The 24,433-nt window shown below is 40.0% G+C and overlaps 1 long non-coding RNA gene across 1 annotated transcript in view; it reads right to left on the bottom strand.

Moving 5' to 3' along the window:
• LOC138683750 (uncharacterized) overlaps positions 1–23,119 on the bottom strand; it is a 29,289-nt gene extending 6,170 nt beyond the window's left edge. The window contains exons 1-2 of the long non-coding RNA XR_011323180.1: positions 18,544–23,119; positions 1,906–15,730 (exon numbers count right to left, since the gene is read on the bottom strand). This is a non-coding gene — a long non-coding RNA (uncharacterized lncRNA). The remainder of the gene's footprint in view (positions 1–1,905; positions 15,731–18,543) is intronic.
• Positions 23,120–24,433: the final 1,314 nt, after the last annotated feature.

Raw genomic sequence — 24,433 nt, 5'->3', positions numbered from 1 at the left:
TAGAATTGGTATGTCAGATTCTGCTCTTGATGTCAATTCAGAGTAACGCAATGAAACCAAAGGCATTTTTAAAATTTATAGCAGCATCCATGGAATTAATGTGTGGCTCAAAGAGTTTTAATGCTACTCTTTAAGCAAGAGTAAGTACAAATATAAAACCAGATCAGAAATCTCATTGACTGTACCTTCTAACCCAATTAATAAGCTATGTATCTTAATAGAGGAAAGCCTACCTCCACAATACAAATTCTGCACCCTGAATCCTTGAGAAGTTTTGTAATTTTGGTTTGATCTCTGTGGCTTAACCTTATCTGTCATTTTAAACACAGACTTTGTAACAGTCATTTTCCCATGGATGACAGGTTCATTACTAAATCTGCTCACCACCTACTTACTTTATTTTACAACAGCACACTGCTCCCTAGCTGCCTTCTCCAGTAATATTCAGCTTAAGTATAAACAGATATAATTAATACTGCAATGAGATGCATAAATTGAATGGAGCATTACCTTTTGCTGGCTTTTGTAAAATATGTTTCAGAACCAAATGAAAGGGACTTTTCTGACTGCCTTCCCAGTCCTGCAATGGTATTACCTTGGTGTAGGTTTTTGTTTCCTAGTATTTCAGTCATTGTGTCACTAACACATCAGTTGAAAAAAAACCCTTCAAACATTTGCTGAAAAATTTGCAAAAAATCCAGTAGCAGGGCCCATTGACATAATTCCACTATTTGACAAACCAATATCATCTATGTTAAGTGGATTATTTTATATATATGCACATAGGTAGGAAGGCAGGTAGATAGGTAGGTATAAAGATAGATTGATAGATAGGTAGATAAATACATATATATTCACTCAGCATTTCTATTTTGCAACAAATCAGCTGGGAATTGTCTGTATTTAACAGTTTAATGCATCTTGTAGTTACTCATGTAGAGAAATTAATGTAAATGAAAATAATTTGCTTATTATACCCAGTAGGAAAAGCACCTCAGATTATACATCTCATCTAATTCACTACTCCAAGCAAAGTGCAACATCACTGTTCAAATCTGACAGACACTTTGGTGAGGGGATATGAGCTTTTCATTTTGGTCCCTCACAACCAGTGTCCTCTGACTATTTTTTGAGTAGAACATCATTACCTTAGAGGGTTTCAGAAGAAAGTGTTTTAAGAAACTGCATGATACTTTACAATATTCAAGACATCATTTTCTATTAGCTTTCAGTCAGGCCCATTACATCTTTCCTTTCTCTGCTGTTTTAGTTTGTTGAAAGGCTGCCACTACTGAGGGGGAGGGTAGCTATAGTTGTTCACTAGATGAGAAAATGAGGTTTTCTAACCTTGAAATTGGGATGCAGCTGAAATGGACCTGACTTTCACGTTCTTTCTTTTTTTTTTTAAACCAGTGGTGCTCTCCCATCTAAAAGGACAAGTTCAATTTCCCTTCAATTCAGCCCTGTTAGCATGGCCCTGAGCAGAATTAATAAATCCACCTATAATTTATTAAAGTGTTTCACAGTTCTCCACTCAACCACCTCACATGGCATGTACTTTTAAAAAATTATTCTGTCACCTGGAATGAGAGGATACAAATAATGGACAAAACAGGATCAGAGTGACTGCATTTAATGACTAAACTCCTAAGAAGCTTTATGGTAGGCATCAGAAATACTCTCATGTTTCACCACAGCTGAAATAAAGCACTGACTCACACGTGACTGCTGATCCTCCTTAATTAGTAATATCATTAACTCAGAAAAGCTTCATGAAACAAGGGGTCTACACCTTGCTGAATTACAGGGCATAGCTCTTGAGAGAAATCGATGAATCACTATGAATCCAAATCTCTTACAGGGGTCAGAAAAGGAGTAGAAGCACAAACGATATCATGTTACTACCTAAGGCTGTATCACAAGTCTGTTATGGATATTATTCTTGGGCCACACCTTTTTCTGTGGCACTTTGGACCAGTGGTGATCTTCTCCTTGGAATTAATCACTTGTCAATATGAGGAGTAGGAATGTGGCCTCCAGCTTATTTGGCTCTTACACTGCCAAGAAAAAAAGAACAAAGGTCAGTATTGAGTGAATGAAAAGTTAAGATAAATATGTGGTAAAATAGTGTAACATATGATATTCATCCAGGATCAGATGCTTTTCCCATGTGGTAGCATTAAAGGCATGAAAGGAAGCACTGAAAGAAGGGAGAAGGCTTTTGGAGAGGTACCCAAATAAAAAATGAGCAGAATTACCTTGTATGCCACTAATTCACATTGATGGTAAGGTTAATTTATTGCTTGTTCAGTGGCTGTATTTCACATTCTGCATAATGCACCTGGCTACTTTGTGCTGAAAAGAAAAAAAAAAAAAGAAGAAGATCTTGCTGCAGAGAAAAAAGGTGTTACACTGGTTGTTTGAAAAGAGGCAATACCCCTGTGAATGAAGCATGGGGGATCTCCTGTGCCTGCTAGAAGCATCTTCTGACAGATTCAGGAGTAAGAAGATAAAACCCCAAATCAAATATAATTTCTGTCTAGCTGATCTGATTTTAAGTCCAGTACTACAGGAAATTGGAATAACTGAAGTCAAAATATAAGAAAATTATAGAGGTACTCATTGTGTCCCTGCAAAAAAGAATGTGTTGAAAACAGACCTCAGGCTTGAACAGGCTTTCAAAAGAACAAAACATATCCACCAGTCCTACAACAAAAAAACAGAACATAAAAGCTAAAAAGTGAACTCTTAAGATTTCTTCTTAAATAACTGAATGAAATTACAGCTACATTGTGTCATTAATGTTGGCTTACGCTACTCAAAGTGAAAGGTAAAATGAGCTTTACATTCAGACTCTCCCTGAAATCTCCAGTTAAAATAAAGAGAAGCCTCTTGCATCCAGTTAGAAATAGATGCTGGTTTGAACCTGTTCATTAAAGCTACTTATTTGCATATGTGCTTGATCTTTATTGTGGACATTTCAGGAATAAATATATATATATATATATATCCCTTTTTAGAACTTTTCTTTCTGTTAAGAAACTACCCTTAGTTCCAAAAGAAAATTTACTATTAGGATTTTTTGAGGTTTTTTAGACTACTAGGATTTGGGGAGCTTTGCTGTACATGATTTCTTTTAATTCAAAAAAATTGTTAAGATTCAATCATGTACTTCTTTTTATAGGCAAGTAAGGGATGATACTGTGAAGAATCACAGAATGGCTGAGGTTGGAGACACTTCTGGAGACTATCTGCTCCAACTTTCCCAGCTCAGAGCAGGGTCAGCTAGAGCAGACCATCCAGGGTTCTGTGCAGTCAGGTTTTTAATATCTCCAGGGACAGAGACTCCACCCCTTCTCAGGGAAACGTGCTCCAGCCTTTGACCACACTCATAGTAAAAAAGTTTTGTCTTGCATTTAGATGGACTTTCCTGTATTTCAGTCTCTGCCTGTTGCCCCTTGTCCTGTCTTTGAGCATCAATGGAAAGAGTCTGGCTCCATCTTCTTTGTTCCTCCATCAGATATTTATACAAAGGAAAAAATCCCTCTTATCCTTTGCTTCTGAACAGTCCCAGCTCTCTCAGTCTTTCCTCGTTTTAGAGGTGCTCCTGTCCCTTCATTGTCTTTGTGGCCCTCCTCTGGAGTTACTCCACTATGCCTGGTGTCTCTCGCACTGTGGAGCCCAGAACTGGACCCAGCACTCCAGAGCAGAGGGGAAGGATCATCTTCCTTGACCTGCTGGCATCAGTCCTCCCGGTGCAGCCCTGGATGTTATTGGCCACCTTTGTCACAAGGGCACATGGTTACATGACCCCACCAGGACCCAGGAATATTTGATGCATTGCTCACAATTTTATTCCTCCACTCCTCTCTGTTAAAACCATTTTCTCCCCTCCCCATTGTACTTTGAAAAATATATTGAAAGCAAAAAAAGTTAGGAGTTCTAAAAGGAAGAATTATTATGAAATAAAGGTTTTTTTATGAATGTAGGCTGATGCAATTAGCCCCTTCACTGTCTCCATGAACAAGACTTTAGACTTAATTTTCTTCATCTGTTACTTCAGGTCGACAAGATTAACAACTAAAATACCTTCACTTCTCTAAACATTCTTGCTAAATGTTGAGAGGAACAGCTTGGAGGAGGCAGATACACACAGGCAGTATGAAAGCCAAAATAAGTATGTTCACAATTTCTATAAAGTGTGTGAATGTTTTTTTCCCATAAGCACATGCTTTCCTACTGTGACATCACAATACATATCTTGAATTAGGGATACAAAAATACTCAGGAACTTCTAAATTTTGAACATCTCCTGAGGCTCAATTCACAACAGAAAATTAAAGCAACTTAGGTTTATAGTCCTGCAACATGGGGTTTGGATTTGGCTTAACATTATTTTTGAGGGAAAAACTAGGGAATTATTCTGGAATTTTATTCCAATGTCCCTAGGGTTTGGAAGAAAAAGAACAGAAAGTCGAGATACAGGGCTTTGACTTCAACCTATGTCTTCTCTCTTTCTGCATCTTGCTCTATGCTACATCATCCCCAATAGGGTTTGCAGGTTTATAAACCCAAGTACTAATTTATATTATTCTTTGTTGCATGCTCAGCTGTGCCTATCAGCCTATTAAGAAATTAATAGGGTCTCAGTATCTGTCATTGCTAATTTTAAACAGGAACAAGGACATGCCAAGTCATAATACTGATGCATTTGAAAATATGTTAATTGTCTTTCTCATTATTCAGCCTACTTAGCTACTTTCCAATACTACTTTCCTAAATATAAGTCATGAGAGATATTTTAACATTTTGAAATCCGTATCTGAGTTCCTTTGAAATGCCAGAGTTTTCCTACTAATTGAAAAACAGGTTTCATGCAGCTTTTTGTAGAGAAATCACCAATCAGAGATAGAAGTTAATGTACATTTGGTACACACTATTGACTGCTTTTCAACCTCAATTACTAATGAAAATTAGCTATCTGAACTCAGCAGAAGTGCTAACTATCTTTCAGTACTAGCAGTTCTCAACCTGGGTTCAGAACGGCTGCAAACAGTTCAGACACACTTCTGTTGCAAAATATCTCCTGTAGTTGTAATATGGGAAGTAAGCAAGGGAGTATATTTTTCTCCCCAGCAATCCTGAGTGATTCTTACTAATGCTAATATAGGCATGCCTGTACAATAATGACTATATTCCCCTCAGACTGCAGATAGACAGTCTTACAGCATATCAGTATGTATAAGGAAACATAATGAATATTAACTGTGACTTAATGCATCATTTTCCAGTTTCTCTATGGAAACCTGAAATACTGTAGGGTCCTACTCCATTTTAGCTTTTGGGAGGACACTGACTGAGTGGGGGTTTTTTGGATGTATATGGAGTAATAGCTCTTTTGACATTTAGATGTCAAGTTCCCCATTCTGATATTTCATTCACGGGCTGCAATATCTTTTGGACTGTCTGAGATCTTATCTACACACATTTAAAAAAAAAAGTTCCCTTTCAAGTGGTGAAGAGAGATGGCAGTCTTTCAAGTAATAAATCAGGAAATGTCTCCCTGATAGTGAATGTGAGCAAGAGAGGGGCAAAGGAGATGGGAGTGAGGGTGGTGGTGAGGGATGCCTACGGGTGCAAAAGCTGATCTTTTTTGCCACTTGTACTCTCTTTAAAATGAGTGACAACCATCTTATGGGCTATAACTCCTTTGTCTCTACTCCTTGCCAAGTTTCTGTACCTCACCCTTCTCTGACATTGGAGGAAATGATTTATCCAAGACGTGCAGATAAATCTCACTTCTTAGCACACCAAACCACACTCATTTTGCACATATTCATGTACATAATACTCCAGATCACAAGACAAAGAAAAAGAAGATAAAAAATCATCTGAGGAAGAGATGAAAGAGGATGATATGGGTTCAGAATTTCAAGAGGGGGGAATTTTGCTCCAGCAAGTTTTTCTCAAAGGAAATCAGCATCCATAACCTAGAAATTCTCTGTGACTTAAGCATTTAGGCTTTCAAAGAAACCTTTGGGTGATCTGGCACTCAAATCCTACCAAGTTGCATATAAGATCGTCAATAGGTTCTCAACAACTCTCCATATTATGACAGACAAGGGATGCTCTGCATGTCTGTGAAAATAAGCCTAAAGTTCAACATTATTTTTAGCAGAAAACAGAGGCAGAAAATCCACATGTATAAATACTACAGTCCATGTAGAAGTATGCATATTTATAGCACTATATGGTACTGCTCTGAATGAAGAAGAAATTCCTAAAAAGCGGGAGAAAAAGAGGGAATCAGCAATTTTACCTGTGGTCTTAGACAAGCAGAAATCCCAGCAGACTGAGATAGTTCAATCTGAGGCCATGACAGTTAGATTTAATGAATTTACAGCTGCTGGACAGCAGTGTGGTCAAGGGTATTCTCAAGCCCAACCAGACAGTGCTGGTGATTTATATCCGAAAAGCTGTAGCGTCCTTCTGTTGATTACTAGTTGTTATGCCTTAGCTTGGGCAAGAAAATATCTTAGAGGTTCTTATAAAGTTGATCTGAAATTGAGTTTAAATTGCTTGTTGGTTCCTGCTGAAAAGGGCTGAACCATTCATACTGCACATGGAGTTCAAACAGGATTTCTGCCTGACTGTGCAGTGACAGCAAGCATCCAACACTGGGTGAAGAATAAAGCTTGAATCAGATGCTGCAAGAAGGTCTCTCATGTCCCATGCCTTTGGTAAGCCTATGCCCAGATTCCTGCCCCGTTGGGGGACTTCCCTCCATGAGTGGTCCTGCTGGACCTCTGAATCAACCCTAATTCAAGACCTAAAGCTAGCCCCAAGCTGTGTATAAAACTAAACACATACTTCACTTTCTCAACTGATAAAGGACAGGCAAAACACAAACTCTTGTGAAAGGGGAGAAATTCCCCCTGTATGCCTTAGAAATAGAAAAAACGCTGCTGGAGTTTGACTGAGTTTGACTCACTTTCCATTCTTTAGACAAAAATAATAGAGCGAAAATCAGAACTTCTCACTTGTTAGAGATCAAAATGTTACTCCCCTCATCCCCTGGGGATGAGATCCCTGGGATACTCATTGGACCACCTTTCTCAAGCCACATTACACTGACAGACACACATTTTGCATATAGTCTTGTGTTCAGTGAAAAAGTGAAAGATTTGTCTTTTATTGCATTGGGACCAGGGCTTCACACTCTTAATTTTGGTAGCCTCTGGCAAGCACATATAGTGTTCTGGCTGGTATGTCCTTTAGTCAATTTTTAAGCAGCAGTAACATATACTTGTACCAAAGAACAAGCTGTGGCCAGTAACAGCAGTAGCTTTATATTGGGTCCCCCAAAACTGATTCAGCTGCAGTCCAGGCCAGCTGTAATGCAATCAACAGCACTGACCTGTGAAAGACAAAATCATTATAACAGAACACTGCAAACCAAAAGAGCCCAATAAAGATGTGAGGACAATGAAACAGGAATCAGAAGCATTAAGGGATAGATGACAAAAGAAAACACAGATCGTATCTCATCTCTGTGCCACACGTTATTAATACGAAGAAAGAACTCATGACAAATTATCCCTCATTTATTTTCCTTATACACAATGGATGCCTAATATATTTGGTCACTGATCCCCTGCAGTAATGAAGCAGTACAAGAATATACACTCATAAATATGTATATATTATATAAGTGAATATAATGGCAGAAACACTTTGACTCTCCTTCTCCAGATTGAAGAAACCTGTGTTATTTGACAAAGAAAGAAAAAAAATAACTATATTTGTGTTTCACAAAGTTTAAACATATGACAGGAAGCAACACTTACATTTTAATGTTCTTTCCTTGCTCTGCTCCTGATTTGCAGTGACATTTTGGTTATGCCTACCCATAGATGAGGTGAGCTTGCATAGGATACACCAAGCTCTGTGAGTACCGATTTCTTGAACTGTCTGGACCACGTGTTTAGTTTTTTTATTCCTCCCTCTCTAGCTGATACTGTATGTGTACACCAGCAGTAGAGGGAGAGGGTAGTGCCTCATCCCCACTCACCCTTTGTTCACTCTCCAGGAGGCAGTGGAGAACACAAGACAGCCTCTCAAAGAGGGGAGGGTACCATGGGGCAGGATTTTACAGGAAGAGGTACGTTGGGTCTAAGCTGTATGTGCCATTCTAAAATCAGCTTTTTCCACCCTTAACACCCAGAAAGCAGGAGGGGAAACAAAGGCAGGAAGGCATAATTTTCTAGTTCCAGAGTTACTGGTGAAGATCCTGTGTTCTTACTTCACATGATTCAGTTCATGGGAGCCAAAATGATGCCCAGACAGTTCCTCATGAAAAGAAGGCTCAATGTAACTCTTGTTACTATTTATTGAGGACTAGCGAGTTAAAATGAGCACCTAACTGTGCTGATATTAAAAGTGCCTTGTCTTTACTAAGATAATATCTTCCATAGGTCCCTCTCCAAGGTCCACAACCCTCTTCGGACATGATTTCTTCCAGGGCTGGTGCAGCTTACTATTAACCATGTATATGGGGCCCAATGGCACCATTTAGCTTTCAGATTTTACATTTGTAAAGCATCCTGAAATCCTCTCACCATAGAATCCCTCTCACAGTTACATGCAAAATATCTGAGATATTATTTAATCTCAGGTGTGATCAAATGGGGGAAAAAATGGCTGTAGGATGTTCCCTTTTTTCCTCAGATGCTCTATTGTTGCATGTTTTTAGCTATAGCAAAAAGTTTTCTGGTGCAGTAAGCACAGAGTCCTGTGATGTAAAAGAAAACAAAAACAAAAACAAAAAACAAACCCCGACCTGCAAAACATTTAGTTCAAGTGCAAGCATGTAGCTCCCAATATACTCTGGAGATGCAGTTTCAATTTGCAGCAGGCAAAGCCCAATCACAAGCTCAGTAATCAGGAGCAAATGAACCCCCCATACCCAAGATATGAGGCAAGGGATATGCTTTCTGGGAGTAGCATCACCTGGGACACCAAATCAGGAAGAAGAAACTAGAACAGCTCCTCACCACCAATGCTTGCATTAAACCAAGCTGTACAAGACCTTGCAGCTATATTTTATTGCAAATACTCAGAAGTCCTGACAGGACCAGGATTGTTTGTCCAAATGAGAGGAGAATAAACCATAAAAAGGTCAAGGAGGAGGCAAGGGAGAGGGGATTAGAGAGGAACATACTCCTAACACCATTTTTGGGTGCTACTCCAGCATCTGCATTAACAACTGAGACTTGCTATTGACAGAGACATAGAAATGACAAGAGGATAGGCGATGTCCCACCTTCATAGACCACCAGGTCTACCGTGACGTTGCTTTATTTTTATTGTTTGCACTACAGCAACTGCAGGATGCCCCAAAGGGCCGAGGGTCCCACTGAGTGCAGTGGGATGCAAGAATAAAGTCTTCCACAGGCTACTCATCCAGGGATTGCCAGATACAAAAAAAACCCTTTCAGTTTCCTCTAATTCTCCAGTAGCCAGGACAGATCCCAAAGCCCTGGCAGCAGCTGCAGAGACAGAGGACATAGACTGATGTGCAACTGCACGCACACTGCAGAAGGGCTGCTTGGCTCAGCTTACTGCAGCCCTTGAGGGGAGTTGGGTCTTTCCTCCACTATGTGATTTGATGTTGCTTTCTCCCTGTGGGAGAAAAAGGTAAAAAGCTAGTGTTTTTCCACTTAAAGAGACACAGCACAGGAATAGTTAAAATAAGAAAGCCTGAATGTTTAATCTGTGAGAAACATATGAGAAGAGCAATCAAATCTGGGATAAGTAGCTCTGAATGAGGTATGCCTGATTGCTTTAGGCCATGCTGTTTGTCAGTCTTTTAAAATTCAAGTCATTAACAGATGCTGATCTGCTATAATATTGTGATATTTTATCTGATTACACTTATCTGATTGTGCCATATCTGCTATTTGCCTTCCCATTTTTCCATGTATATTAAATGCAGGTGGTTTTATTATTCAGAGAGCTAGAAAGTGTTGACTGCTCTGAATATAAATGGGGATATTATATCATTACTTTGCTCTGAAAGCAGAGTCATTCAGTGTGTAAATCATATGCAAGGTACCTAGTGGAGACACAATAAACCATAATGTCTTGAGAGAGAAAGCAATGAGGAAGGGATAAGGAGATAAAAATTTAAGGCATTGTTAAAGAAGGATAATCTTCATAATCCTATTTAGTTCTTTCAAACCACCGTTTGTTGATAATATAACCTTTATATTCAAAACTTTTTTTAAGTTCATTAAGTATCTCTTGGTGAAGTTATTGCCACATGGAACATTATCAATAATGGGACTGAATAAAAAACAAGATCACTAACCAACCAAGCATTTTAGCTGCTTTCAAAAGGATGCAGAAGGGACCCTCACATTTCTGCAAAAGCTCTGTGGACTCTTCTTCTCCTCACCACGAGGCTTAATGTGAGTACAGGACTTCAGAATTCCCTGGAGAAATGTGCAGGAATCACTTAGAGCATACCTGAACAGCAGATAAGGGTAGCAGGGCAAAGGGACTTTGTCTGAGATCAACATGAAGATATAATAAAGTTAAGCTGGGAACCCCCTTTTGCTCGCAAGCAAAATTCCTTGATGAATTTCACTGTGATAAATTGAGAGCATGACAAATCCCACTGTGAGGATGCTTAGAAATGTTACTAAACCACAGAAAGACTGAGACTGGAGGCACCTCTGAAGATCACCTAGACCAACTCCCTTGCTGACCTAAAGCACGTTGCTCAGGACAGTGTGCAGCTGGGTTTTGGGTATCTCCAGAGATGGAAATTCTACAACCTCCCTGGAAAAACTTTTCCTGTGCTCAAAACCCCATACAGTAAAACAGTGTTTTCTTATGTTTAAATGGACTTTCCTATCTTTCAGCTTGTGCTCACTGCATAACTGTCCTGTCACTGGGCACTGCTGAGGACAGTCTGGCTGCATCTTCTTTATTTTACCCGTGAGGTATTTATATACATTGATAAGGTCACCCCATGAGCCTTCCCTTCTCCAGGCTGAACGGTCCCAGCTCTCTCAGCCTTTCCTCATAGGAGAGATGCTCCAGTCCCTTCAGCATCTTTGTGGCTCTGCTCTGGACTTGCTCCAATATGTCCATGCCTCTTTTTTACTGGGGAGCCCAGAACAGGGCACAGCACTCCAGATGTGGTCGCCTCTAGATGTTATTCCTCTCCTTTGGTGGTTTTAGTGTAACCTCTTGTGATCCTGCTCAACCTCCAACAGCCCTGACTTGACAGACGCAGGTAAATGCTCAACAAACAAGTAAGAGCATAAAATAGCTAATGCCTTGCCATCCCTGCCCCCATCAGTTCTGCTTGCAACAGTCAGAAGGACACCAGGGATGTCAAGTCCCCCAAACAGACTACAGCACAAACCAACCTTGCCACACCTCTGTTTACAGAAAGTATTTCAGAGAGCATGACTACGCATCCAGAGGGAGATGGTGTTGGTCAAGTAGACAATACTCTAAGTAAAGCAAGATAACCTTACATAGACACACATAGGAGGTGGAGGGTAGCTGGGTGTGCAGAATGCAGATGGGGAAAACCTCTATAATTATAACACAACAGACACCAACTTCTCTGCAAAAGAAGAATGCAAAAAGAAAAAAAAAAAGAGGGGAAGGGGCAGTCAACACAAGAGCTGAGCCATGGGTGAACTGCTCAGAGAAGAGAAAGTTCAAGAAGAAAAACAAGTAAACAAAAAAAACAAACATGGGAGACAGAGCTTGTCGTGGTTTAACCCCAGCCAGCAACTAAGCACCACACAGCTGCTCACTCACTGCCCCCACCCAGTGGGATGAGGGAGAAAATCTGGAAAAGAAGTAAAACTCGTGGGTTGAGATAAGAACGGTTTAATAGAATATAAAAAGAAGAAACTAATAATGACAACACTAATAAAGTGACAGCAGTAATGATAAAAGGATTGGAATATACAAATGATGCATAGTGTAATTGCTCACCACCTGCCGACTGATGCCCAGTTAGGCCCCCAGCGGCGATCCCCCACCCCCACTCCCCAGTTCCTATACTAGATGTGACGTCACACGGTATGGAATACCCCTTTGGCCAGTTTGGGTCAGGTGCCCTGGCTGTGTCCTGTGCCAACTTCTTGTGCCCCTCCAGCTTTCTCGCTGGCTGGGCATGAGAAGCTGAAAAATCCTTGACTTTAGGCTAAACACTACTGAGCAACAACTGAAAACACCAGTGTTATCAACATTCTTCTCATACTGAACTCAAAAACATAGCACTGTCCCAGCTACTAGGAAGACAATTAACTCTATCCCAGATGAAACCCAGGACAGAGCTATAACTATTGAAGATTAGTTTAAGCTTGCAGGGGAAAGCGTAACGGCAACAAAACAAAAGCAAGGATTAGTGTGAGGTGTCAGAATTAAGAGTAAAGGTGGCTTGAAATCTGAACTGAGGAAAGGCTACATTATTGTCCTGGGACCGCAATGTACAGTGTCAAGCTCTCAAGTGTGTATTTCATACAAGTGCACAGGCAGCCCAACTAATCCAGAGGTAAAATCAGCAGAAATGCTCTCCTCTGTAACATGCACCTTCAGCAAGCAGAAACAAAGAAAACTGTGAGAAGGAAAAAAAAGATAGACATAGCCCTCAAAGTAGTGGTAAGAGCCAGATGGGCAAACCGCTGCCTTCAATACCTCTCTCCTGAATCTTCACTGATTTTAGCTGGCCAGATGATTTTCAGCACAGGGTAACAGCCTAATGACATTGATATGCAAGTCTGGGCACTAAGCTTGCTGGAATATGTGTGATTTTATCATGAATATCACGAAATGTGTTGTTCATAAAGACTCTGCTCCCAGAGCCAGGTGACAGAGGGAAATTCTTGTTTTGTGTTCATATTTCAAAAGTAAGCTTTTCATCTTCCCATCTGTGGAGAAAAGATTGAAGACATCAGCCCAAGGTTAAAAGAGCAGAAAGCAAATAAAAAGAACTTCATGTTTAAAAAACATAATTCTAACCATTTTAAGGAATGTCACTTTCAAGATTTTGGAAATCTTGATTTATCATGGTTGAGCTCAGTTTCATTCCTTTTTCAAATCTCCTGGACAGACAAGCTAACAAGTGCCATACTGTTTTTCCAGGATAAAAAGCTGTCTTGCCAATCACCATCTCGTATGTATAAATCTGATCAATGAAAAAAAATGGAGAAAAAAAATTATGCAGACAGTTCCAAAACTTCAGGAACTGATGGTTAAAAAGCAAGGTCTCGGTTCACAGTGTAGAGGCTTCTGTGTGCAAAATACTCATCAGTAGTGCTGAACTAGGGGATTTCTAGCACTTTTTATTTCCTTGTATTAGCAGTTCTTCAGAGAAGAGACACTGGTTTTGCTTTGCTTTCAGAAAGCAACTGGTTGCACTGGCACAGATTCATATCCATATCTCCTTGATTCTAGCACCAGACAGAGGATTTAAACACCAAATGTGATCAAACTGAACTGTTCTTTCCTGTTATTTGACTTCTAAGATTAGGGAATAAAGGGAACATGGGACTAGATGAACTGTATTTGGATGCTTTCAGCATTTTTATGAAAACTTTCCTCAAACTCACTCAAATTTGTTTGGAAAAAAGAACTTTTGCAGAGACTAAATGGCAGAGTCAAAATTGAAAGATAGCAGTGTAAATTTTCAGAGGCACACAGATATTCGGGAACAGGAACTGTGTCAGTCTTGGTTTTAATTAAAGCCTCCCTTGTATAGTTTTTGAGAGGGGATAAATATTATGTTTGTGAAAGCGGCAAATCACACTAAATGTAGAGGAGCTGCAAATACCAGTTAAAGCAGAATAAAGTCAAGTCTCTTCAAGAAATTAGAAAGACAGATTGATAAATATAGCAGAACGAAGCCATTTTCCCAAGAGACCCGTTTAGTACAAAGCTCCTTATATGCAGTATTTCCACAGGGTAGTGCACCCAGGGTCACAGGCTTTCCTGTGCTGCAAATGTGCCACTGCAAAGACCTGAGAAGCCACCTCAGTCAATCTAGTCATGGGTGGACTGACATCAGAATTATTAGTGGGAAGAAGACATTTGACTTCTGTGGGTTTCAGACCCCACCCTCAACAATTATTTCTCTTGGTGTATAAGGAGATGGGAAGAGGAAGCTGGACATTTCTCAAATGACAGTGATGGACACAGAATAGTTTGTTGATTCTTATTCATGTTAATTCATAATTGTTTGCCAGCATGGCTATAACACCTCTGTATGCAGTTCAACATCTGTGGGTCTTCGCCACTTGCCTGCTCTTCTCCCCATTTTTCTCTTTCTGTTTTTACTTCCGTTTCTACTGCTGCCATTTTGTGGTTAATGAGAAAGCTCAGTCAGTTCCAGACCAGATACCAACAGACTGCTATGCGAATTTTATCAAGACTTGACCTGGTTAATGCATGGCCAGGAGTATCATTTTCCAAAGACCTCAATGACCTCAGAGTTTTCACAAAAGTGACTTTGTCACTTTTATCATTCAGGTCACCCGAGCAAGGAACTGTACCCATAATGTAGCAACTTGGTATGTTACAGAAACGATACATGCAAGAAAAGGACTAACAATTCCTCCATTAAAAGCTGGCATCGGGTAAGACAGATGCATGTACATGTTCCATGAAGTACACATGTATTAACAGAACTTTGCAGATATTAGGAGACAGTGTCATGGGCTTTTGTCTCAGAGGAAATGTCAGTGTAAGGAGTTCCTCCCCCAGATGTTGTGTCTTATTCTTCACCTGTGCTGCCCCTCAGTTACACTGACACAACTGTTCAGTAAGGCTATACAGTGAGCAGTGCCTGGGTTAAAAGCAACCCTGCCAAAAGGGAAAATCTTGTATACCTCAAAACCTCCTTAGTTCACTGACCAGTTTAACATGCCTACTGCAATTTGCTGAGCCTGGCTTTTCAGGTGGGGGGATGCTTCAGAGCAGCAGAAGGGCCTCAGCCACTGCTGTGCCCAAGGAGAGGCTACCTGGAGCTCTGCTGCAGGGTTATGCTAACCTAGGTCTCTACTTCAGGGGAAAAATTCATCTTGTCAGAAAGGCTTCAGCACTATTTTAATCTTTCATTAGCTCTTAGAAAGTTAGGCATGCATTTGTGTGGCATAAAATTACTTTATTACTAAATGAATACATCCCGCTTTGCCTATGTCCTCCCATCATAAATACATAAGCAAACTTCATTCCTGCCCTTACTTAGAATTTTTCCACTTACAAATGGAGAAATTAAAATGTCCACCAAGTCCCTTGTAATGCCTTGTCTATACTGCCCTCTCACCCCAATACTACAGCTATAGAGAGACTCATATTAAGCAGCTAGGAAAAAAAAGAATTTGGCATAGAATCTACAACGCCCACCGACGCCCTGACCAAAAGGCAGGGATTCAGAAGAGAACCCTGTTTCCCAAGAAGCCTTTAGTTCAGGCACACTTGCTGAATGAGTCCCTTCAGCCTTCATGTACACTGGCAGTGGTTTTTCATGGAATGCAAACATTTAGTTGAGGAAAACATTGACAGCCACTGATTTCATCAATACTTGCCGTGATTTATCTCTGATTTTTCTTCCAAGAATTTCTGCGCAGAGACCTCATCCTTCCAGTTGCCCACATTGTTTTCCAGTTATTCCTTTCCCAAGGATGGCCTTTGTTGCCTCCATCTGCTGGCAAAAAAAGAAAGAGAGGCTTCTTATTTATGTACGTACATACATGCTGTGCATATATGCACACACAGGAAATAGTAGCAGGGTGCTTTTACTTCTCGTTATTAACATAGAAACAGCCTATTATACATGGTAAAACATTCACAAGCCAACAGTTTTGCTGCATTTCTGAGTCAGAAAAACTTGCAGTCCTGCAATGACAGCAGGCCTAAAACTTGACAAAAGAAATCACTCCTCAATTAAATCTTGCAGTATGACTAGCATACAAATTTAGGCAGTCTAATAAACTATTTAGAGAGCTGTTCCTTATTCTTTGCAGATGGCCCCTGCAAATTGTATCTGACAGCAATGCATTCATTAACAGTGTTAGCAAAATACATATTTTCATTAACAAAAATAAAACAAATTAAAAGGAAATATTGAATTAGAGTATCATATGGTATAAACAGGCACAACACTGTTCAGGCAATTCTTTTATTTTTATTTAATAATCCTTAAAGGCATGTTATACATACAGGATGGAGAATGATATGCTAGTCATTTGGAAATATTTGGTCTCACATGGAATAAGAGGACATGCTACAGTGGGGTGACATGATACAAAGACTCTAATGAGGAGCATGCAGTTCTTCAAAAAGAAGGGTGCCGAGCTGCTGTAAACATTCTCCCTCACTTTTCCATTATTTACTAATAGTAATGTAGACCCTTCAATAATTAAGAGATTTTTAACATTATTCATTGCTTATGCACTTCCTGATCAGCTTTTCTCTTAGATAGGAACTTTGCACCATCTGAGTACTGAAACATGTTCTGAACACTGTCGAGTCAGATACCCACTGCAGAAAAACTTTCTATACTCGATTTTGAGAAAAGCTGTATTGCCCTAAGAACTTATGAAAGTATATTTTTCCAAAGGTAAATGCATATTGGATTTTGCCAGTTTTGTTTTAAGGACAATATGATATTAAAACACCTAAAAAATCAGATTACCAACTTCATTGGATGTAATAACCTAGGTCACAAAACCAACCAATTCTCTGTATAAAATAATATATCCTCCCTCTTTCTTTTCATAATATATATAAGGCACTTGTTCAATACTTTTTTCCCTACAGACCAAAAAGTATGTTAACAACCTCTAGTTGCTGCCAATAAAACACTTGTTGGCTGTGAACAACACAAATCCTTTCTGTTCTCATTAACTGAAGGAAAGATTGGGCTCATTAAAACTAGGCTGTGCTTCACAAGCAGAGAAGGAAGAGAGAAAGGATATGAAAGGGACAGGGTCAGGAAAAGTATCTGGCAGGTAAGGATGCTATTTGTAGTTGTTTTCCTCCATATAAGCCTCAGGATTACCCCAAGAACTGGCTGTATTTTTAAAGATGAAAGAGAAGTTCCTAGTTATCTGGGAAGGGATACAGGGTGGTGCAAGAGAGCAAAACACTGCAAACAGAAACCTTCACAGGGAGACTAAGCAACAACCTAAAACCAGAGAGAGAGAAGCAAGGAGGCATGATAACCTCCATGATAACATGAGTGCAGAGACAACCACCCTGTGAAGGTGCACAGGTTCTGTCTTTCTGAAAACCTCATTAGTATTTACTGTAACAGCACAACAGCTCTAGCCTTGGAGGTAAGTCTGCAGGACCAAAATTAATGGGCTGAACCAAGAAGTTTTATAAATTATCAGAGTTTGCCCATAAGAGAGTGCCAGTTTCCTCCCATAGATATGAAAGAGGTACCTTTACTACCATAAACTAGACTGAGACCAGAGCAAGAGATCACACAAGGAACAGTGAAGAGGATGGCTGATGCCCATTTTGTTGGGCAAACAGAGTAAGATGGGAACCTTAAACCTAACTCAGAGCAGCAGCTAAAAAAGGTAGTCACTCTAATAGCATGACAATGCCTGCGTAGCTTTGTGGACTGAACTACAAATCGCTATGCCTCAGTTGCCCACCTCAGTAAAGGAGATCATAGGATTGCCCTCCTCTACAGGGCAGTTTGTTAAGATTCTCATTCATTCTAAACGAAGAGGCTGAAATTACGTAGAGTGAGCACCATGGGCACCCAAAAGTAAGACCAAAAAGCTGATTAAAAAATACTGGGGATCCCACATCCAGCACAGCTGTAATTCAGAATGTTGGTCACTGCTGCAGGAGATGTCCGAGTAGTAAAACCAAGAAATTACCACAGAGCGGAGAAAGGAGATGTACCCTTTAGCTGACATGAGTGCCAACAATAATAAAATAATCTTTCTAGTCCTGATGTCCCTCCCAGAAAGACTGGGATCAGCGGGAGGAAGGGGCCGACAGGACCCCCACACGCCGGGGGCAGGGGCACTGCGCAGCCCTGCGGCGGGCAGGCCGAGGCCTGGCAGCCATGCCGGTGGGGCCTGGGGCAGCTCTGGGGAGAAGGCCCCGGGTCCTGGTGGGCAGCCAGCTAGGCAGAGCCCGAGAGGCTGGAGACGAAGGAAAGCTTTTCCCCCACGAGGACAGCTGGGGAGTGGGGCCGGCCCCAGGGAGGTGGTGCCATCTCCCTCCTTGGAGGGTTTCCAGCCCCCGCGGGATGGAGCCCTGAGCAACCCGGGCTGACCCCGTGGCTGAGCCTGCTCTGGGCAGGGGGTTGAAGTGGAGACTGCACAAGGTCCCTGATGGCCTGAAGTATCTCTTATAATGATCCAATGTTCGCAGCTCAAGGAGGACATCAGAATGCTGGAGAGGATTCCTGGAAGACCTAATTAAGGATGAATTAAGTAACTGGAAAAGGTGCAGTGCAGAGGAATATTTTAAGGATCTCAATCTTTTTACCTCATTAGAAGCAGGTTAGTCGATGTGTTGATCACTGTCCTTAAGTACCACTTTGGAAGCACAAACCTGGTAACAGAGGGCTCTTCAGTCTGCCAGCAGAAGGCATAACATGGTCCAGTGACTGAGCCAAAGAAAGTCTCAGAATGAAAAAACACAGACATTTTTTTAAATGAACGTAATTAAGTATTTAATTTGTGGAAATCCACTAGTGTCAACAGAATGTAAGTAGGCTCAATTATAGTTGCCATTTGGCCCTTTTATTCTGAGAATTTGAGCACTGAATAACATCTCTTTTTCAAAAAGGATCAACACAGGATAAGATGTTTTTCTGACCAAAAAAAATGAAACACGCATATTAGCTGTTGACTGAGAAAATTCAAAAATAAAGTATAGGATGAAAGCCTATGGAGGGAAAGAAACCTAAGCCCAAAGGAAACAAAAGTATGGAGTTGCACAGGTGACAACTATAAGCTGACATCATATGGAAGATACTGAAAAAAGAGAGACTTGCACTAATTCATTCATTATGGCTTTCTTGTGATAGCTCTGCAGGGTTAATAAAAACATAAATCATCAGCAAATCAGGCCTTGGGTCTATAACTTTGCAGTGCATAACAAGAAGGAAATTCATATGGGGCAGGAGCCATCTTTCTGCGTTGAGAAGGTGTTATGCCACTTGTATTGCCGCTGGTCAGTAGCATTACAGGAGTACAATTTACGTTTTTTGTCAAGGTGTAACAGCAGCACACTCATCTCCGGATGCATAAGCAGAGCAGTCCTTTATTGTGTCCTGGACTTAAACCAATGCTGTGCAGGGCAGAACCGCACTTTACAGTTCCACGACAACTGGATGGAAAGGTGAATCAGAAGGTTAGATAAATGACAGAGACAGATAACAGCCTGTACATGGTTAATATTTATTTTTAAGTAGTACAAACACAACAGAAGAGAGCAATAATTAGCTGTAAATGCAGTAACAATACATGCAGGTATAAAGCACAGGCATTTGGGAGAAATGGCATAGTTAATGAGGAATTTCAATACTGCATGCAGGTCTAGTGCTGAGCTAGAAGCAGAAGCTACAGTCAACACCTGTCCTAATACCATAGTGGCATTAAGAATATATTATAAACAGTGAGTTTTCAGTGTGATCAGGAGTGTACTTCCTGGTCAAATCAGATTCACTCTTTTAAAAGACATAGAAAATAATTAGCAAACGTTTCACTTTGCATTATAGCCTATGTTGGACATTGCTTTAGTTACATTAGGGTGTGTTGGTATGGTGAGTGGAGAAAAGAGCTCTGACAAAGGAAACTGTAGAGCTGACCCAAAAAAATTAATTCCTAGTAGGCATGGGTTCTAGTGTGAAAAAGTTTGAGGATGCCTTCCAGACATTGAAAATGCCTTTCATAACACTTAAGCAGCCAAGTGGCAAGATTCATTATATATAAAAAGCCTAGTACATTTTAATTCCCTCCTCCTCATCAATGTTTCCTGTTTCCTAAGTGCTGCATGGATACCTAGCAGGCCAGAGGCTGAGCTGTTGCAGATGCCATGCAGTACCAGTGCAGATGGTCATGGTAAGGTTCCTAACAAAGCCAAGCAACAAGAAGCCTGCCGTATGAGCAACTCTTGAACTGCCACCATCTCCTCCATAAGCATATTCTCCCAGCTGCCCCAATTATCTGTGATGGAAAATGATCTTTTCACAAGCTAGGCTCTTCAGACCCCAAATCCTGAAAGGAATCCAGTTAAAGAAATGAGCAGAGTAACAGTACAACAAATGCAGTGACTTCTTCAGTCTGAATTATATGTGCAAGTTACAGTAGCCCCATAAATTTCACTCTGGCAGAATCCCTCCAAGGCTACTCTGTCATCCTGCTGTTGGACTATGTGATGGGAAGGTCAGAAAAGCTGATATTTAGTTTTTCTGTTTAGTTTCTTGTTTTCCAGTCTCTGTAGCAATGACCTCATGTAAGGTTAATAAAACCACATAATACATTAAGCTACTAAAAAATATTCCAAACGGTGCACACTTAAGAGAACTGACCAATCTGTTTCATAAGCGGGTATAGGTCTGACAGCAAAGAATTTTTGCAAGAACTTGGTCTGTATTTATCCTATCCTTGAATGATGAGTGCTTAGCAGAAGCCTACTAAGATCAGGGACTTTATCCATGGTTCAATACCAACAATTCTTCTTCTGCAAAAGTACAAGAACCTTGCCCATCAGCAGTGTTTCCTTCCTGCAAAGCGCACTGAATCACTGCAAGATGCTTTCTTGATAACTGATTCTGCAGGGATTTTTTTTGTAAGTCAATGAGCAGCCCAGGTTTTGTTTAATTGCTGCATTTTTAGTTATATTAATTCAATGCATTTAAAAGGCTGCTGTGGCTGGAATGGAAAGGAGGTTGTTACACTATCAAATATTTCTCCTGTAGGCTGACAAAAGGAGCTGTCTCTTAACCTGATGGCAATGAAAGACAGCAAATGAATCACTGCTTGAGGAAACCAATTTATTTAGTCAGTCTGTGTCGCTGTTATTTATTACTTATCAGCACATGCTGCTAGTTCAATTAAATATAAAAACCTGAAGTTCTCTTCCAGCCCTCCCCCACCCCTATTTTTAAAAACACACAACAAACAAGAAAAATGACATGAATCTTCAGTGCTAAAGCAGAACCCTTTGGGTTTATTGTGCCTCTCTTGTTTTAATTAAGCTTTGTTTATTAAACTTCTGCAGCTAAGGTATGGGGATTATTAATCTTCTTCAGCAGCTAAAGATAAAAGTTAACAGAGAGAGAGGACATTATAAAAGTACAGTTTAGAGTTCCCTACTGAGATACGCATAAAAAAATGAAATGAAGTAGTGAGACAAAGTGTTGATTACAACATTTTATCAATGAAAATACAGGGAGCTGCAAACAGCAAACATTTTCTGCCTTTTGCATACAAAGGAATAAGGAATGAAAACTCCTAATTTTTATATATAGGCAAGTATGTCATTTATAGGGTTAGTAGTAAATATAATCACAATATAATCACAGATGTATAAAAAAACTTACATACATTTCAGTACTGCCTTTCCTCCTGCATCCATGTTCTTTGCTTAAAACATGATGGGGGTAGATAACAGAATTTTTGCTCGTCATAAGAGGAGTCACTGTTCTATGCTTAACAGGACAATTAACGTGAAAAGCCTTCCATATAAATGTAAATAACTATAACTATAAATCATAAAATAAATAATATAAATATAAAATCTACGGGTCCACAGAAAATATGGCATTTGGAGATTTGCTTAATACATATCATTGCTAAAGTAACAATAAATTAAAGTTGCTCTACCCAAGACCCTTTTCCAGCATTAAAGGGATAGTCTGAATTGCAATTCTAACCAGGTTTACGTGCCAGCTGTGTCAAACACTGCCTGCTGACTCCTGACCCTGATTCCAGTTTTCAATGATAAGCATGTATTATACCCCAACAGCTTTAGGAGCTGTAATTCTTCACTGACTACAGCTCTCACTTCAGTTAAGTTCATTTCCTTTGGCCTGTTGATATTTAGTGAACAATACAGGCAACATTACCTTTTTCTGCAAGTGGAGGTATAGGGGCTCAGTAGCTTCCTGTTTTCCCCCTGTTGTTCCTGGCTTGGCTTCCCAATACAAATTGCAGTGTTAATTTAGGGCTGTGGCAATGATGTAATGTATTTTCAAAAACTGGTCCACTAAAAAGCGTTTCAGCCATTTACATCTTTGACATGTCATACTTTTCATGAGACAATAAAAATCTTAGTAAACTTCATTTCTCAGTTCTCAGGCAGCCAATATTTTTAATAAAACTTCCCAATGTAGCAAAAGTGCAAGGAACAGGATTCACCAGACTGGAATGACCGTAGCCTGCAAACAGACATAGATGCTTGCAGAGCCTCATTGTTCTTGAAAATGCAGGACCAAGATTTACCAACTGGAGATTTAGTAAAATCATGATCTACCAATTCCTGTATCAGTTTATTTCACCAAATGAGTAATTTACTGATGATAAACACCATCATGCCAAGACCGTATAAAGGCATACTCTTAAAACAATGAAAACACATAAACTGTCGCAATGGGCTCTTCTGCAAAGCAGATATAAATATTGTATTTTTGAAAAGAACATGCCGATTAGTTAGTGAAACAACTGATGAAGCTCTAGTATTATGTGACATGACACCAATATTTGGCAAGAAGAGACATATCTGAATGGCCTAAATTCTACCTAAATCCTGATACCTAACTCTTTCTATTAGTGGGTACTAGCTCTTCAGAGGTGCCTGCACAATATAAAAGAATAAGCTCAGGAATTTAAAGGGAACTTAAGATTGTCTAAATAGGGCCCTACTATGGTAGATGCTACCTATTTTAACTTCCTGGGAACAATATTAATAGCTCTATAGCATTTTAGTACAAGGATAAATTCCATAAGAAACCCATTTCTTTAAAATACCCTTTTTTACACAGTTCAACAAGAAGGCAATCCATTAATAGAGTTGCTTAGATCCACTGAGTATTTAAAAGGATTAGTAGAAATTGAAGATAGAAAAGACATTACCTGCCTTCACAACAGCAGGAGGTCCCTTCAGTTAATTTTCCAATACTGCATCCACTCAAGTTTCAGTGTACCTCTATGTCAATGTCTTGATGAGGCCTGGAAACCAAGTGAGAAGATATCAAACAATTAATCTTAATTTTGCTTGGGATATACAGCAGACGACTTCCTAAAAAGCAATTTGTTAACAAAGCAATCCTACAACCTGTAGTGTTACAGAAACTGGTGCAGCCAAAGAAATAGGACACTAAAGCAGAAGCACTGGGATATGCAGTGTATAGAAATTCCCCTTTATGGAGGAGAAAATGATATGGTTGCTAAACCTTAATGAAGAGCAACCTACCAGTGCCCAATTCCAGCAAACTGTGTTATGCATCCTAGGTCTGAAGTGCCATGTTAGGACTGAAGTAACCAGGGTGCTGGTCTCAGCCTTTCCACTCATCTCAAGACGGCGAGAGCATCACTTCATCCTTCAACATTTCATCTAAGGATATATATATAACAAAATTTCCTTGCTCCTACCTTATATTTTTCTAAATTGCAAGTCATTCCCCTTTACTATTCTGCTCCCATCCCATTTTTTATGCAGGGAAAAGTAGTGCTTACATCTTGTTTATACAGACTGTGTTCTGCTCTTAGTATACAGCTCTCTGAAACAGACATTGTTAAAGCAACACAGCCCCCTAGTGTGGATGCAATTCAAAAGTTTAATTTCCATACAATTATGAGACACTAACTTCAACCACACTACACATGGTAAAAATTACAGTGACTTTGCTTAAAAAAAATACCAATAATCATAAGTATGTAGATTGGCAAATTTAATAGCTAAAATAGTTTACATTTGGAGCAGCACAGCTACCATTTTTGAGTGAAGACCTGCATCACTTCAACAAGATGGAATTAAACCACAGACCTTAATTCTGGTGCCTCATATCTCAAGGACTGGAAGAACCTGGGGTATCACTTGTGTAAGACTATCCAGCACCATTTTCAGCAGTTGGATTTTCACTACTAAATTTGTTGTGCCAATACAGCAAATTCAATCAGGATGCTGATCCAGGTTGGGAGGAGCAAGTGGACAGGATTCCCTGCTCAAATGAGCTTCCTGATGTGGTTCTCTACATACTCACATAAACACTAGCTGCACAACAGTGGTACGGGAGGGAGGAGACAAGGAGACAGCCTGGGAACAGCCTGGAAACCTCACCAAAATATATTCATAGTTCCTCACCAGTATTCATATTCAGCTTAAAAGTCTTTCCCAGTACTCTATTTATGCCTGTCTTTACGTGCAA

Source organism: Haliaeetus albicilla, chromosome Z (genome assembly GCF_947461875.1).
Source record: "Haliaeetus albicilla chromosome Z, bHalAlb1.1, whole genome shotgun sequence".
Taxonomy (NCBI): Eukaryota; Metazoa; Chordata; class Aves; order Accipitriformes; family Accipitridae; genus Haliaeetus; species Haliaeetus albicilla.
The sequence above is the reverse complement of the archived record's forward strand: the minus strand, read 5'-3'. Positions and strand labels throughout refer to the sequence as shown.